The 17,356-nt window shown below is 42.9% G+C and overlaps 1 long non-coding RNA gene across 1 annotated transcript; it reads left to right on the forward strand.

The window, feature by feature from the left end:
• Nucleotides 1-92: 92 nt before the first annotated feature.
• On the forward strand, nt 93-14,998 carry LOC105511167. The gene is made up of 3 exons (XR_001001677.1): nt 93-224; nt 13,616-13,715; nt 14,196-14,998. It is a non-coding gene; the product is annotated as an uncharacterized LOC105511167 (long non-coding RNA).
• Nucleotides 14,999-17,356: the final 2,358 nt, after the last annotated feature.

Below are 17,356 nucleotides of genomic sequence, written 5' to 3' on the forward strand. Positions count from 1 at the left end.
CGCCGCGCTGGTGGGGAGCGCGGCCTCTCCGCCCCGTGGCAAGGTCCCTCCACAGCTGCCCTGCGTCTCCGCTGGCCGCGTGGCACCCTCTCTGCTGCCTCGACTGACTGTCTCTTCCGTGTCTTGATTGTGGCCTCTGCCTCTCCCCCTTCCGATTTTGTTCGATTTCTTTCTACAGTTACTAAGCGCCCACTGTGTGCCCTGGACGGGACTAGACTCAGCAGGTAACGGGAAACAAAGTCACTTGCCGCGCTGAAGTTTCTCCGCATCTCCCTCCATCCTCTGCTCCATCCCCATTCCCAGCATTTGTCCCCTCCCTCCTCTTCTTCTTTTTTTTTTTTTAATTTAATCTAAAGGAACCTTTCTTCTGGAAGACCTCACAGTAAAATTAAAAAGCCTACTTTTATCTGACTTCTAGAAAGTTGCAATTAAAATATACATCTTACTTTGACTCATGCCAACAATTTAAACTGTTATCAGCTATTAACACCTCAACCAGAATGAGTTTATTAACCTAAAGCAGACAGCTTTATCCTATGGAGGTCACCTACTTGAGAGAAACTGTTATTTACATACTTTCACTTTTGTGCCACTCATTCAAGGAAAAATATTCAGTCATTCAACTATTTATTGAGCACCTAGTATGTGCCAGCATTGTTCTTGACAAGCACTGCTCAATAGAAATAGTATTAGCTACATACGACATTTTAAATTTTCTAACAGCCACATTAAAGAAAGTAAAAAGACATAAGTAAAAGTAATTTTAATAATTTAACCCAATATGCCCTAAATATTATTTCAATATTTGATCAATATAAAAATTATCAACAAAATATTTTACATTTACTTTTTTATATGCTGTGTCTTTGAAATGTTGTGTGTGTGTTACACTTCCAGCTCATCTCAGTTCCTGCTAGGAACATTTCAAATGCTTAATAGCCACATTGGCTAGTGGCCACTGTGCTAATCAGTGCAATTCTAGACACTTGGAGAACAGCTATGGAAAGACAAAGGAAGAAAGTCAATAAACTCATGAACAAATAAAATAATCATAAGCAGTGTTCAATGCTAGGAAGAAATTAAAACAAAGTAATGACATAGAATGATGGACATGACCTCATTTAACCCTTTCGATACCCCCTTCAAGTTGAGTAATAGTATATAACAATGTTATATAACAATTTTATAGCTACAGAAACTGAGGCTGAGACACAAAACAACTTGTCCAAGCACTTACAACTGGTAAATTCTATGTCCAGGATTCAGATCCCAGCTTGACTGCCTTCGGTGCTGGTTTCCATTACTCTACAAGGCTAGGTCATAAAGAAGACAGAGGGGAGGGAGGAGGAGTTGAATGGCTTTTGGGGTTTAAACTTTTGAGCACTGAACTTGGAATTTGGTGCTGTGTGTTATTGATTAGGTCTCATGACCTCTCTGGGCCATCCTCACAGGTAACATGGAAGGCCTGGACTTTTTCAGGGGACCATTCCCCAAGTGAATACAGAGTTGTGAATAAAATAGTTAAACTTTGTATCCTCAAATGTACCTGCTTTTACACAAGTTTTGTGAAAAGCTCAAAGTATTTTTTTCCTTAGTTCAGGTGGACTAGACTAGGGTCTAAAGACAATAGGGACAACATTGCATAGTGCTAGAAGCAGGGGGCTTTGAGTGGTGGTTGGCTGGTTATCCTAGCTATGGAACCTTACCTGTTTTGAGTTTCAGTTTTCTTTATTTTAAAACAGGTATCTACCTCATGGCATATTTGTAGAAGGGAAATGGAATGTTGCATGTAAGCATTTAACATAGCAACTAGCACACAGTAATCACACAATAAATATTGGCCATTATATGAATAGCCCCCATGGGTATTATACATTTGGCATTAAACAGACTTGAATTTGAGTTTTAAATCTATCACCTACAGACTGTGTGACTTAAACAAATCAATTAATATATCTAGTTCATCTGAAAAATGGGAACAAGAGCATTATTTATACAATCTGCCACAGTGTCTTCATAATTGTCAACTAACATTCTGAGTATAAATGTGCTTCGCAAGCTGTGAAGTGCTGTGCCCATGTTGATAAATCTTGGTAGTTATTTTTCTGTCAAGGTTTCATATCCAGTCCTTTGCAGATCTGAGCTGCCTCGTCATTGCCTTTGTAGCAGAAAACTGAGAACTCAATCTTATTTTTCTTTGTACCAGCAGTGCTCATCAAAATGTTTTGTGTGCAGTGTGCCCAGATTATTAAAGTTAGGAGTCAGAGGATCTAGTTTGGCCTCTGCTACATACTGAAGGTGTAATCTTAGACCAGTCATTTAACTTTTCCAAGCTGTTTTCTTAGTCCCAAAATAGGAATAGTCTTAATACTTGACTTTCCTACTTGTTGGGGTTATTCAGGATGATAAAAGAGATAAAAATCCTGTTGAACACCATTCATTTCTATAAAGGCTGAGGGGAACATTCCTAAGCATTATTCCCAGTAGGCAGCATGTCTTTCCTCCTGGCAGCTCTCAGCCTTGAAAAGCAGCCTTATAGAACTACTAATGGTTTCCTGTCTAGGTCCCTGCTGTTTCATGCTTCGGTGCTTGTGCACTTTGCACAGGCTGGTTCCTCTGCTTGGAATGCCCTTCTCCTCATTTCCTCATCTTTAAACCTCACTCCTTATTTACGGGATGCCTAAGAAACTCATTTTCCAAAATCCGGCTTCAAAGAATCTTCTCTCTAAAACCCATTTAGACTCATCCAACCAAAGTCAATTACCACCTCCGCTCTGTGTCCCACAGTAACCAGTAAAGACTGCCATCGTATCTCACATCACCCTGCAGTATAACTGTTGTGTAATCATTCATTTAATGGCAGCAGTATAGCACAGCAAAGGAGCACATAGGCCCTGGAAACTGCGTTCAAATCCTGGCTCTGATACTTAACCAGCTGTGTTGGGGAAGTGACTTACTATCTCTGTGCCTCAGTGTCCTCACCTGTTAAGCAATGATGATAATGACACCTCCTTCATACAATTGTTGCTGAGAAGAGACACATTAAACCGTTAGTGTCTAGTGCATAGCAGATGTTCCATAAATCTCAACTTTTATTAATGTTCTGTCTTTCTTATTTGACACCAAGGACTTATCCTCAGTGCCTAAAACAACCCCTGACACACAGGAAGAACTCAACAAATGACTGTTGTACTTATGACTCAAAGAATCCCACATACCATGAATTCCTGTGTCTCTATTCAGTCCTCTCCCCTACCCCCTGGATCCTGTCCACTCTCCACTTTTCCTTAGAAACAGGTCTTGCAGCTTCTGCTTTCCATTCAGCATCAGCACTGCTTTCTTGGCCAGGAGTTCCCCCATCTCCTGCCCTGTTTCCTATTTGGCTTTCTGACTCAGATTCTTCCTGTTCCACCCAGCTGAGAGTCCCGCTTCAGACCCAACCTGCTAAGACACTGTTTTCTCCACTCATTCTCTGCTTTGATCCCTCCAGATCCCATACTTTCTACTGATTATATCAGACGTCTTCTGCCAGGGGTTTTAAGATCCCCCACGACCGCTAATTTAACTTCTCACTGCTTGCCTGGGCCTTTCTCTGAGCTTGGCAACCCCTTGACCATCTTACCCACCTACCTTATCCATGCACCCATCCATTCCTCCACCCAAATTACCCCCCATCTACTACCATCCCTTCAACTACCTACTCACCCATCCACCTCCCCACCCACCTCTCCATTCATCCATCCGTTTGTCCACCCAGTCATTAAATTAACATTCACCGTGTATCTGCCACTCTCCAGTTACCATATAGAACATAGACGTGGGCAAGAAGAAAAGTTGGTCTCCAACTCCTTGTGATTTTTAATCTACGAAGGGAAACCAGATAACTGAAGAACTATACTTTGTGGCAGAAGATAGTTTGTGTCATATGGGTGTTATCACAGTCTTCTAAATTAAGCTTCAGGGAATCTGAACTTCTTAAAATCATAAGCAAAATTGTGTGGGTGAGAGGGTGTGTGTGGTGCCTCTTTATATATATGGGTGTTTCTCAAAGGAGAGACTCCATGACTCTGTGATATTGTCAAAGGGGTTTTCCAGGAAATACCAGCGGCTGGGTGAGGAAAAAACCTGGGGAAGAAATAGCTTTAGTTTAGGGCTTTAAAGGGAGAAAAATGGAAACTAATATTTATTTCAGACCCATTATGTACCAGGTACCACTTCTAGTGTGGCAACCTTAGATATGTCCTTGTTTGGAATCTGGGAATGGGTGAGAAACAAGGTGGAGGAAGCTAGCCTTTATTGAGTACTGGGCTGGGCAGCGTCATTTGATTTAATGCTTATAGCAACGTTTCAAAATAGGTACGGTCGTGTGCCACATACTGTTTTGGTTAATGGCTGACTGCGTATATGATGGTGGCCCCCTACAATTATAATATCATATTTTTATGATTATAATACCTCTTGTGTTAATTTATAGATGCATGAATATTATTGTATTATAATTCCCTATAATATTCAGTAATGTAACATGCTGTACAGATTTGTAGCCTAGGTGTGCAGTAGGCTACGCCATCTAGGTTTGCGTAAGTACACACTGTGATGCTCCCACAATGACGAAGTCACCTAAGGACACATTTCTCAGAATGAATCCTTGTTAACCGTCACATGACTGTATATTATCTGTCTCTTACAGAGGAAGACACTCAAAGAGGTAAAGCAAGGCCCACACCCCCACAGCCTCGAGGCATAGAGTAAAAAAGATTTGAACTGAGGTCACTTGGGCTCTAGGGCCCATGATCTCTGCATCCCTCCCAGGGCTTCCTGTGGATCAAGTATGTCACTGTGTAAGTGCTTTACACTGTAAAACACCACTCAGTGTAAGAGAAGATGCTGTTGTCTGTGCTTTGAGAACATTAAAGGGGTTTTACAAGCCTAAGGAATTGCTGTCATTAAATTTGCAACAACCTCCAAAGAGAATGACCTTTTCCTGCAGATTCAGCCTATGTAAAAGGTTAGCGAAACTTGGTTCTCACCCAGAGAGTGTTATCACAGCAGTTTCCAGGAACAAGGCTGAGTACAGGGCAGTCACTCAGCAAGCACTTGTGGCTGGGTCTGTTGGCAGAAAGGAGCCCTCAGCCTCATGCCAGCCTCTGTGGCACCCCCTCTGCTGGGGGTTCTGCCTGGGGAAGGCAGGAGAGTGCTCCATCACAGCCAACAGAGGAAGTGTCACCTCAAAACCACCCCTTTGCCTGGAGCCATGGGCCTGGTCAGCAGAATACACACTTCTATGTCTGTAAAGTTCTGGAACAAGAAAGCTTGTGCCCAATTCAGCTGCCCACCCAGAGTATTCCCCCTGCTGCCTAATATTCACCCACTCCCGTCGTGCATGAAGGAATTCAAAATCCCTGGACTTCTTGCAAGGGGGAAATTGAACTAAGTGACCTCTAAGCGTCCTTCTAGTCACAGAAGACTGGGATGAATTAAGAGAGAAAAGATTTTTTTCAACTAAAATTATTTTCTATTTGAAAGCAAGGACCATATAATGTGTTGATTTGGCCTCGTCACACCCTTTACCCTCATGCTCCTGTCTATCTCCACGGCTGCCACCCTCCTCTAGAACACCGTATTACTGCACCGAATCACTGCTTCAGCCTCCTAACTGCTCTCGCTGCATGTATCTCGTTGTGTCCCAGCTGTCAGCAGAAGCCAGATTGGTATTTCTAAATGGACCTCCTGTCTCGTGCCTGCTTATGATTCTTCCATTGCCATCCTTGATGGATTTCAAGACCTGAAGATTATTCCGACTGCTTGGCTCTCCTTTCACCTCTTCACACATTGTGCCCTTGTACTCTGTGCTCTGGCCACCTCATCCTCACCCACCCACCTTCCCTGGCTCTTTCCATGTGCTGTTGTCCCTGTTCCCTGCATCTCCAAACCCCTCCACGCCATAACTCTTGTAACTCTTTTTCAGTCTTCAGGGCTCAGACACTAATACAGAGATGCTTCCCTTGAGTCCTCCCACTTTTTTTTTTTGTTGTTTTTTTGAGAGGGAGTCTCCCTCTGTTGCCCAGGCTAAAGTGCAGTGGCATGATCTCAGCTCACTACAACCTTTGCCTCCCGGGTTCAAGCAATTCTTCTTCCTCAGCTCCCTGAGTAGCTGGGATTAAGGCATACACCACCACACCCAGCTAATTTTTGTACTTTTAGTAGAAACGGGGTTTCACCATGTTGGCCAGGCTGGTCTTGAACTCCTGACCTCAAATGATCTGCCCACTTTGACTTCTCAGAGTGCTGGGATTACAGATTACAGGCATGAGCCACCATGCTGGGCAAACCCCTAATTCTTGATGAGGTGCCTTCCTCTGTTGCTACTGCACCCACAGTCCTCTTCAGCCTGTATTGTAAATTTCTGGGAAGTTTTCTGTCTCTGCCACTGGTTGTAAGCTCTGGGCAGGCTGTGTGTCTGTTTGCTGGTTTGCCATATTCTCAGGGTCTTGCCCACAAGGCCTAAGACCCTCACCTATAAGAGGTACTCCATGAACACGTTTACACTTCACAGAGCAGGGATCGACTCAGAGGTAAGGTTAGATTTCTTTGCCCCAGAGCTTGAAAGGCCTCACTGCAGAGGGCCCCAAATGTGGAAACCATTAGTGCCTCCTCCCTCTGCTCTTAAGTGAATTTGCTGGGAAGGCAGGGGGCCATAGGAGGCACCTGAATCATATTATAGAGCTTGGAACCAAAGCCAGGCATAACTGAGTGGCCTTCCCTACCCCCAGTGCCTGTTTTTAGCCAGATGACCAGCACCCTGCCCCCTCAGGCACCCTCCCCACCCCTCTGCCAACATGTTCTGGCTGTGACAGCACCACCACTGCATAGGCAGGGGCAGTCACATTCAGAGTGGGTAAGGCAGAGAGTCACTTCAACCCTGACATTCTATCTGTCCCTTGGGACTCAGGTTGCCACTTACCCCCGGGGCTTCAGGACACAAGCAGGGATCACCCTTTCAGTAGATATCAGTGATACGGGGAAAAGGCCAGGCAGTGGGCTGGGCTGCTGAGTCACCAAGAGTGAGTTTCCCTCCCTTCTGCTCTACCTGAGGTTGCCTGTCTATGTGAAGGGGCGTCTCTTCCCCTCTCTGAGGCCAGCGTGATTCCTGGAATGGATTTAATTCACAGTATGCAGTGGGGATATCCCTTGTCTACCTTTTTCTTTTCTCTCTCTCTCTCTTTTTTTTTTTTTTCTGGCAGAGTCTCGCTCTGTCGCCCAGGCTGGAGTGCAGTGGCATGATCTCGGCTCACTGCAACCTCCACCTCCCAGGTTCAAGTGATTCTCCTGCCTCAGCCTCCCGAGTAGCTGGGACTATAGGTGCATACCACCACGCCTGGCTAGCTTTTGTATTTTTAGTAGAGACAGTGTTTCACCATGTTGGCCAGGCTAATCTTGAACTCCAGACCTCAAGTCATTCACCTGCCTTGGCCTCCCAAAGTGCTGGGATTACAGGTGTGAGCCACCACGCCCGCCCCCTTGTCTATCTTTTTAAAGGAAGATGATCTAACATGGTTGGGAAGAAAGCAGGCTTTGGAGTCAAACATGCTGAGCTGAATCTCAATTCTGCAGTTTACTAGCTGTGGTACCCAAAGCAAGTTGCTTAACCTCCCTGACCTTCAGTCCCTCCTCTATAATGGGAGTTTAATGCTACCTAACTCGTAGGATTATTTTGATAGTAAATGCAGTAAAGTATGTGAAAGGCTTAGCAGAGTGCTTGGCAAATGGTGAACAGTTCCCAAATGGTAGGTGTTATTATTTGTACAAGTAGACGTCTTCGTAGATGCTTGATCTCTGGGGAACACCGTGTCTCTCCAGAGACCCCAGGCTCTGGCCTCCAACTCTGCACATCCACAGTCATATGTTTGTGGCTTTGGAAAATTTAGTTGAAATGTGGTGAGACAGGAAGAAAAGAAAAGGAAGTAAAAGGGTAGTGACTTTTTTTCTTAACTGTCTCAGATGCACAAACTGCTTCCTCAACTCAAATAATTCCTGGCTGTGTTTGAGCAGAAGCCAGATGCACGAGACAACCCGGGGACTGTATAGATAGTCCGGAGAGCAGGGTTTTACTATGTCAGGCTTTCTGTCTCAGACAACTGGAGAGAGCAGAGTCTGTTAACTGAGACTTTGAAATACATGCACTCCTTTACTGTCCCCTGAATTGAGACTGAGGTTCTGCGCTTTGGCTCTTGGTTCAATCCCTTTCCCCTCTTCATCCAATGCTTCTATTCCTCCAAATAGAGGAAAAACATCAGTGTACTCTTTGGATCAACATGGAGAAGACCTAATTTGCTCAGTGTCATTTGGCAAGATGTTTAACCTCCCTTGTAACCTAGCTATCTTTAGCTTCCTTGATGCTATTTTGAAATGTCAAACTAGCAAATACTGCTTCCAGAATGGTTCTGATCTGGGATGTGACAGGATGCATGGGGGTGGGGGAAGCCAAGGAGGAGGTGGGGATGGTGAAGGAGCCTGCTGGTAGTGGGTGAGATAATGTACCAACTTTGCGACCACCAGGATTCTCTCCCTTCTATGGCCTCTGCCACTTCCTCCAGGGGACTGACCCGTTTAAGGGAGACATAGGGCATTGAGTCTCACCTGGGTCTGACCTAGAGGGATGTCTGCTTATCTGACTCTGGAGCCAGAACTGGACATCACATGAGCCAAAAGAGAAAACTGACTCTTATGTGCCTGATCCACTCTAAAAATATGTATTCATTCACACACTCTCTCACTCATTCATTCATTCATTAGGTATTTAAGAGTACCAGCTATGTGCCAGGCACTGTACTAGGTACTGGGGATACAATAGCTTGCAAAGGTTAATATTCATTGGAATCATCTGGGGAATTTGTTCAAATGCAGCTCCTCAAGCCCTGTCCCCAAGAGTTGATCCAGGAGGTTTGACGTGGGCCCGGGAGTCTGCATTTTGAGCAAGCCCTCAGGCGTTCTGATGTAGATAGTCTAGGGTGTACGAGAAACCTTAGCCTGCAGTAATGTCCATTTCCTAAGTGAGCATTATCCCGATGCTGAAAGCTTGGGATATAGAAATACCACCACACACCTTGAAGAGCTCATGGCTCAGAGTCTCCAGAAAGTGACAAAGAATGCCATTTTAGGCTACAAAGTACTTTGAAAGCAGACATACAAAGTGCTGATAGGGCTGTAGGGAGGAGGTATCTTGCTCTGGGAGAGCTGGGGGTGCTTTTCTTTAAAGAAGGGATATTTGAGTTAGGTCTTGAAACGTGAGAAGTGTTTTTCAGGTAGAAAAAGAGTAAGTGCAGATTGTACTTTCCGAAGATGGACTCACCAAGATATATCTCCCATCCCACATTCTCTTACAGTGGGACTGGCATGCTTCCCACAGAGAAGTGGGGGTCTGTGTTCCCTTCCTCTGAATCTGGGTGGGGGTGTAACTCCTGGCACCCAGACAGTGTAGCAGAAATGATGCATGAGACTTCTGAGGCTGGGTCACCAAAAGGTCATAAGGCTTCTGCCGGCTCTTTCTCTCTCAGGATACACCCCTCTGGAAGCCTAGGCCAACATGTGAGGAGTCCAGTGACACTGTAACTGCCACATAAAGAAAATCACAGCAATAGATGGAGATGGCGGATAATTCCAGCCCCCAAGCTTTGAGCCAGCCCGGCTGACACAGGGTCAGCTGTTCCCTCTCAGCCTGCCTGAACCACAGATTTTTGAACAAAATACATGGTTTTATTTTTTTGTTTGTTTTAAACCACTACATTTTGGGGTACCTTATTACACAGCACTGTTTACCTAGAACAGGCTAGAAGAACAGTTTAGGAAGAGGAAATGACAGCAGGTGCAAAGGTATTGAGGGGTGAAAGGGGCATAGAAACTATTTTTGAAATTTGGAGAGAATCAATATCCTCACACAGAATTTAGAAGTCTTGCTTCGCCGCAGACTGACACGTGCAATCAAGCTGTCTGTGTGTTTTCCCAAGAGGTGCAGGCTAAGCTCTTTCCCTAGGCCACGTGACCCACCAATTTGGTGCTGCCTCAAATTGGCATACATGATTTTAACTGTCATGCCTTTGCTGAGATGTAGTTTTAAGAGTGTGGGCAGCACCTTTTCAATCCCTAGGAAAAGATTTATTAGATGTTAAAACAAGTGATTCAGGCATCATCTGGTCTTCCTGCCTAAGGTCTTATGGTGCCAAGCACCGTGCCTGGCACACAGAGGGTCATACAATGGTGACTGAGCCTGCCTGTGAATAGTATTATCAGCCCTAGAGCCTATGTCTCTGATTTGTGGGCTCAGAGTCTTGGGAATGGGAGGAGTCTTTACAGATTACCTTCTCAACCATTCTGCCAATATCAAGGATTCAGTTCTGCTCACACACCTCTTCTAGCCACCTGTTCTCACCATTATGAAGTTCTTTCTTCAACTGGGTCTATATCTTTTCCTCAAAGTTCTCACCCGTTAAGCCTGGTTCTGTCTTTGAGGAATAGGAATTTGCTCCCTTTTCCTTATGATTACTGTGAGGGCTTTGGGAAATAGAGGAAAAACATCAATGTTTTGGGACATAGAGGAAAAACATCAACTTGGCTAGGCCGAGCCACCCACCCCAGAATTCCCTCTTTGGTCTGTTTCTGGTTAGGGCGGGCCATAAGAGATCTTCTTCCGTGAGAGTTGCAGGTTGGATGGGAGGTAGAGGCCACTTTATAGCATATGCACACCATCCTCCAGGGATTCAATCACACACTAATCTAGGTGCTGCGGTGAAGGGGATTTGCAGATGTAATGAAAGTTCCTATTCAGTTGATTTTGAGTGTATCAGGTACAGCTGGGCTTGCAATTGTTCTCTCTTCCCTGTGGGTCTTCCCTTCCTGATTGCCTTCCCCGTGGCTTAGCCAGCTTCTCCAATTGCATAGGATAATTAATAATACTTGAAACAATAATAAGGATAAGTTAATTTTATTTAATTATCAATCTATGTATTTATCTATCATACATCCTTTCATTCACCTATCAATCAATCAATCAACCAACCATCCCTCCTGTGGTTCTGCTTTGCTGGTTAAGCCCTGACTGATTCAACCACCTTTCAGAAGACCTCAATGCCCCAGTCTTCCATCACTAGTTGTGCAGCTCGACTTCCACCAATGTGCCTTGTACAATGTGGTTTTGAGTCCCATTACCATGCTGGCCTCTTTCCAAACATGCTGCATTTTTATGCCTGTCCCTCTTACAATTTATCCATTCAGAAAGCATTTATTGCATTACTGCTGAATGCTGGGGATCATCTGGGGTATACCACAAGAAACAAGACTCACCAGTTCCTGTATTCATGGAGCTTGGGTCACTAATTCTGAGACCTTATTTTCTATAGGGTATAGACCACTCTTACTAGCACTGGAGGAGGAAGGTTGTTTGACCATCAGTGCCATAAGCACCACTCAGTGCTAAGGATAATGTCAGTATCATTATTTGATGACAAGCCTGGACAATGGTTCTATTAACTTCCAGGCATTTAAAAACTAATTATTCCATATAACCTTCCTAGCAATCATATGATGTAGACATGATCCTTCCTATCTCTCAAATGACCCAGAAGACTACTGGCTTGTAAGTGCAGAGTCAAGATCCCAAGTGTATAAGATCCCAAATACCATGCTCGTGGTTGAATGACAAAATGTGGCCTTTTCCTCCAAGGGGCTCCTTGAAGACAGTCAGCTGTCATCCACCTGGGACCCGAGTTTTTTCTAGGTTCTCTTGTTCCTGTGGCTCTAATTTTCTGACAATCCTATTTTAGTCTCTAGTCCACCCTACAGGGAAGACCATTGTGCTCTTCAAAGACTCAAAAGGCAACTTGCTCAGACTGGAATAAGTTATAAATGATACTGAGAACAATCCTTTCTGTAGTTACCAATTTGGGCCTTTGACATATGATGAAATATGAAACATGGGCCACTGTTCTGCTAGGCCTGTGGGATTTTAAGAAGACCCATGTAGCAGAGGACAGGAACTAGCAATTGTGAGCACCCACCATGAGCCAGGGTCCATGTCAATGATAGTGATAAAATTAATAATAATTATTAATTGTGTACTTTTGTGCCAGAGACTATTTTAAACATTTTACATATATTAACTTATTTAATCTTTTTAACAACTACATGAGTGAATTACTCTTATTATCCCCTTATTACTGGTTAGAAAAAAGAGAGGCTTAGACACTTCGTTACGTGACATAGTTAGTAAATAGTTGGGATTTACCAACAAAGTTGGAATTTGAGCCCATGCTGTCTGGTTCCAGAACCTGTGCTCTTGTTGAAAGCATGGTGACCCATTAAAATCATCTATCTAGTTGAATCCTAAAAGCCCATGTGTGTGAAATGCCATCTCAGCCCTGCTAGATCCTCCCATAGCAAATGCTTTATTCTGGTAACATGTCAGTCCCTCCCTTTACTCAGTAAGCTTCTGGCGGGTGAGGGTAGGGGTGGGCAGGGACTATGTCTGTCTAGTTCACTGCTGTGTGTCCAGGGTTCAGCACAGCTTCTGACACAACAACATAGCAGACCATCAAGACACAGAAAAGAATACACATATTTTACAGATGAGGAAACCGAAACAAACCATGTGAGGTCAAAAAGGTAATGAGTGACAGAACTGAAGCTGAAGTCCAGATTTGCACGAGGCTGAATTCCATCAAAAGCTGTCTTTTGATCACATTTTCTTTCCTCCTGTATATTGAGCTCGCAGAGCAGGCCCTCTTACAAAGTAGGTGCTCAATAAAATGTGCTATTAAATGAACAAAGTGCCAATATCCCATTCCTCCACTCTTTATCTTAGAATTCTATCTTTTCCATGATGCCAACACACAGTCTAAGACATGTTTTCCATACTCACCCTTAACCTTGATCCTGTTATCTCTAGCCAGTCTTTAATAATCTGACTTTTTAAAAATTTTATTTATTTATTTATTTTATATATATATATTTTATTATTATACTTTAAGTTCTAGGGTACATGTGCATAACGTGCAGGTTTGTTACATATGTATACTTGTGCCATGTTGGTGTGCTGCACCCATCAACTCGTCAGCACCCATCAACTCGTCATAATCTGACATTTTTATATCATGTTCTGCATGTGTCCCCAGCCCCTTTCGGAAATACCTGCTGTTTGAGTTTGCGCCATTTTTCAAGACAATGAGGCCCACCTACGTTTTCCTCCTTTGGAACCTCTCAATATAGTTTCAGTTTGATTTCTTGGAATCCATGTGCTATAGATAAGGGAGATTTTTCCAACCTACAAAGAGAGAGAGTTTCTTGGGTTTTTAGGAGTTGGGGAGCTTTTGCCAAGAGAAATATGGTAACTTCTTGAAATAAGTGGAGCCATGCCATACCCAAAGATTACAATGAGGGAACCTCAGATAAATGATAAAGTCACTGCAGAGAAATTAAAATTCTTGTAGGTCAGAGGTAGTTTGAATTGCTGGAATGAGCACTAACCCAAAGAGGCAATGCCTGATAATGAAATGAGCTATAAACTCATGCTCTCGGTCCTTCCTTTCCTCCTCCCTTCCTCCCTTTCTTTCCTTCTTTCCAGGAAAAACATCCAGGCAAGTGGACAGCATTTGCATCAACCCAGCAATAAGAAGGATCATATTCTACTTGCGAAAAGGTAAAGATGCTCCATATGGATGGAGGTGAGTTCAAGGGGGACAAGACATGGAACTTGCCAGGTAAGTGGAGACTGGCTTTTAAAGATTGTTCTTAAGGCAGTGGGGAGCCATTGATGAGATGTAAGTTAGAGAGTGCTTATGTTAATTTTCAATTTATTATTAAAACACTTTGAATATTTTAGGAACCTTTTTAGAGCTCTACACATACTTCCTGTGTTTTGGTGGTCTTGAAGCCACAGGGCAGAGCTAGGAGTTAATTTCAGTTCCAACTCATGGTATGATTTAGCAAGTGATTCCTTATTTTAGGTCCTTAGTTTTCTCATCTCTAAATGAAGAAAAAGAAAAGCAAGGGATTGGCAAGCTTAACATGCTCAATAATTTTTCTTTGCTGAACTGTTCCCAGAGGGTCAACCAGCCTTCAATAGGTGCGATTAATAAATTACAAAAGATAGAGTGCCTTGAAAGATTTTACGTTCCTTATTTAAATTTTACCTGTCTTTACAGCCTGCCAGGAAACCTGTCATTCAACCCTTCGCAATAAAACAGCTCCTCATGAATGAAGCAAAATAAATCAGAAGTCGTGGGCTTTTAAACTCACTAAATGAAAGCCCAGCATGCATGCAGCCTCCCTCCAAATTAATCACCAGATTAAATGCAAGATGTGCACACCAAATCAATAGCTTGTGACAGAGACCTCCTGCCTGTGCTTCAGGAAAATTCCACTTCCTTTCAGATGTTGTCACTTGAAATGTCAGGAAGTTTCCATTCATCACCCGCCCTTGAAAATGCCACCATCACCATACTTCATGTTTCCTTGCTTTCTTTCTTCAGAGGAATCCAAGCACCTTGCAGAGGGAGCCCACTCATTGTCACAGACTCTCCTGGAGGCTGAAACAGGGGCAGTCTACAGAGAGGAGAGGTGTACAGAGGCCCAATTTAGAAATAAGAAAATCAAATCATAAAGAAGCCTAATGTCTTGTCGCAACATCTGAAAGAGACAAGATGAATATATTCCCCTAGGTGGGAAACTTAGAGTAGTGGGAAGAACATGGATTCAGGACTTTGAGAAACATGGGTTTACCTTTTGACCCCCAATGCCTCTCTGCACTTCACTGTTATCCATAAAATAGAGGAAATAAAAATACTATACATTTAAGTCTTAACACCAACACTTAACTAGTTGTGTAACCTTGGACAAGTTATGTGACCTCTCTAAGCACTGTCATTTGTATATGAGATCATGGAGGTTAAATGTCCAACCAGTTGTCACTGTGCAACACAAAATAATAATGAAACATTTCATCTCTTGATCAAGGCTAAACCCACTTTCTCTGCTCTTCAAAACTTGACCTTGCCATCACCTTCTCCAGTAACCCCTAGGTTGGGTAAAATCCCTTTTTGTAGTGCAATAATAATAATAATACTTATGAAAAACAGTGATAACAACATTAAAAACTAACACATTTATCACTTACTACATGACATGCTCTGGGTACTTTATTTGGATAATTCATTTAGTACTCATGATAATAACCTTATCAGTTGTGTTATTATGTTGTATGTTTTACAAATGAAGAAACTGGGACACAGAGAGTTTCTATTACCTACTCACTGGTATCTTAGCCAGTTTGGGCTACTATAACAAAATACCATAAATGGGGTGGCTTATAAACAACAAACATTTTTTTTTTTTTTTTCCTCACAGTTCTGGAGGTTGGGAAGTGCAAGATTAAGGTACCTGCAGATTTGGTGTCTGGTAAAGGTTTTCTCATTGATGGGTGTCTTCTCATTGTAAACTCACAAGAATGGAAGGAGTGAGTACTATTTCTGGATTTCTTTTATAAGGGGCTAATCCCATTCATAAGGGCTCTGCTCTCAGGACCCAATCAGCTCCCAAAGGCCCCACCTCTTAATGCCATCACCTTGGGGGTTAGGATTTCAACATATGGATTTGGGGAGAACGTAAACACTCAGATCAACAGCAACTGGAAAGCAGGGGAGTGGTCCTGCTTCCCAGATAATCCTGAGCATCACTCTGTCTTGATTGTATGACCATGATATTCCCTCTTATATGGCTTTCAGCTCCACCAGACTGGAGGCCTTCCTGAAATAGGGACTTAGTGTAATCCAATTTTGTATTCCCAAAGTTTAGCACAGAGTAGGTGTTCCTTGAATTTGAAATGAAACAAAATTGACTTCTTATGCAAAGGCAATAGATTGTATTTAACAGAAAAGGCTCTGAATTGAGAAGGTGACATCCTCCATCAGAATGTTGCAAAGCTAGATGTCATTTCACATGGAAGATACTCTGCCAGATTGGCACAAAGCAAAGACAACAGCAATGCAGACAACAACCAAAAACAAACAAACAAATGAAAACAAAAACAAAAAACCCTGCAAAGCCCCAAAAGCCCCCCAACTAGAAAACATAAGACCCTTCCCTTCCCTACCTAAGTGGAAGACTCTTGATACATGTTTAAAGTGTTTGGTCTAGAAGTTGCCACTAGAACCTCAGTGAATGGTACATGTGATTGTCACACATGGATATGCCCAGTAAATGGCAAAGGAAAACTTCTTGGGGCTCTAATTCCAGAGTGCTGACTCAGCCATTCTTAGCAAATTCTTGTGTCCTTGTCACATACTCTTGTGTTGAAAAATTTCATGGGGTATTGTTAGAGTTAGGCCTCGGGACTGAGGGGTACTCCCTCATTATTGCAGTCAAGATTCTGATGCTAATACTCACAGCACAGGAGAAAAATAAAATCCCTATAAACATTTAGAACAAAGCTCAACTGAATTGATCATTAAAGAAATTCAAACTAAGTAATGAGAGTTTTTCAACATTTACAGAAATTAATACAATCAACAGTATCTAGGTTCAGTGGGGCTTTGAGGAAATATGTATGCCTGTGTCCTGTTAAGTGGGAGTACAACTTTGGAGTCTCCACCCAAACCTTGTTTCTGGGATTCTGTCACTCAGAAATAACAGCACATGTGCTCACAAATACATTTTCAAGCAGATTCATTCCAGCAACATTTGTAACGGTGAAACACTGGACGCTTCCAAGGTAGGAAAATGGCTTAAAAATTTCGTGGTATATTCATGTAATAGTTAGGGAGCAATGAAAACAAATATAATACAATAGGTCTGTATGTATTGACACAAAAAGATGACCAGACTCTAGCAACTAAAAAAATGAAACTTGGCTGCACAGGAGGCATCTAGGACTCTGCTCTAGCTCATTGCCTGCTTGGATTGGTCCTTGCTTGTACCACACCAGAGAAATAACTAAGTGGCTCTCAGGGATACAGACGGGAAAGGAAAGGAGAATATAATTTTTTTCATTTATAATTTTGATTCCCATTTCATCCTTCCTTTCTTCTATTATAATGTACATGAATGTGTTAGTGTGTTTGGGCTACTATGACAAAAATACCATAAACTAGGTGGTTTGTAAACAGCAAACTTTTATTTCTCATGGTTCTGAAGGCTGAGAAGTCCAAGATCAAATGCCAGCAGATTTGGTGTCTGGCAAGGGCATACTTCCTCATTGATGTCACCTCCTAGCTCTATCCTTACATGGTGGAAGGGACAAAGGAGCTCTCTTCAGTTCTTTCATAAGGACACTAATTCTAATCATGAGGGCTCCACACTCATGACCTAA

This window comes from Colobus angolensis, unplaced genomic scaffold (assembly GCF_000951035.1).
Source record: "Colobus angolensis palliatus isolate OR3802 unplaced genomic scaffold, Cang.pa_1.0 Scaffold102, whole genome shotgun sequence".
Lineage (NCBI taxonomy): Eukaryota > Metazoa > Chordata > Mammalia > Primates > Cercopithecidae > Colobus > Colobus angolensis.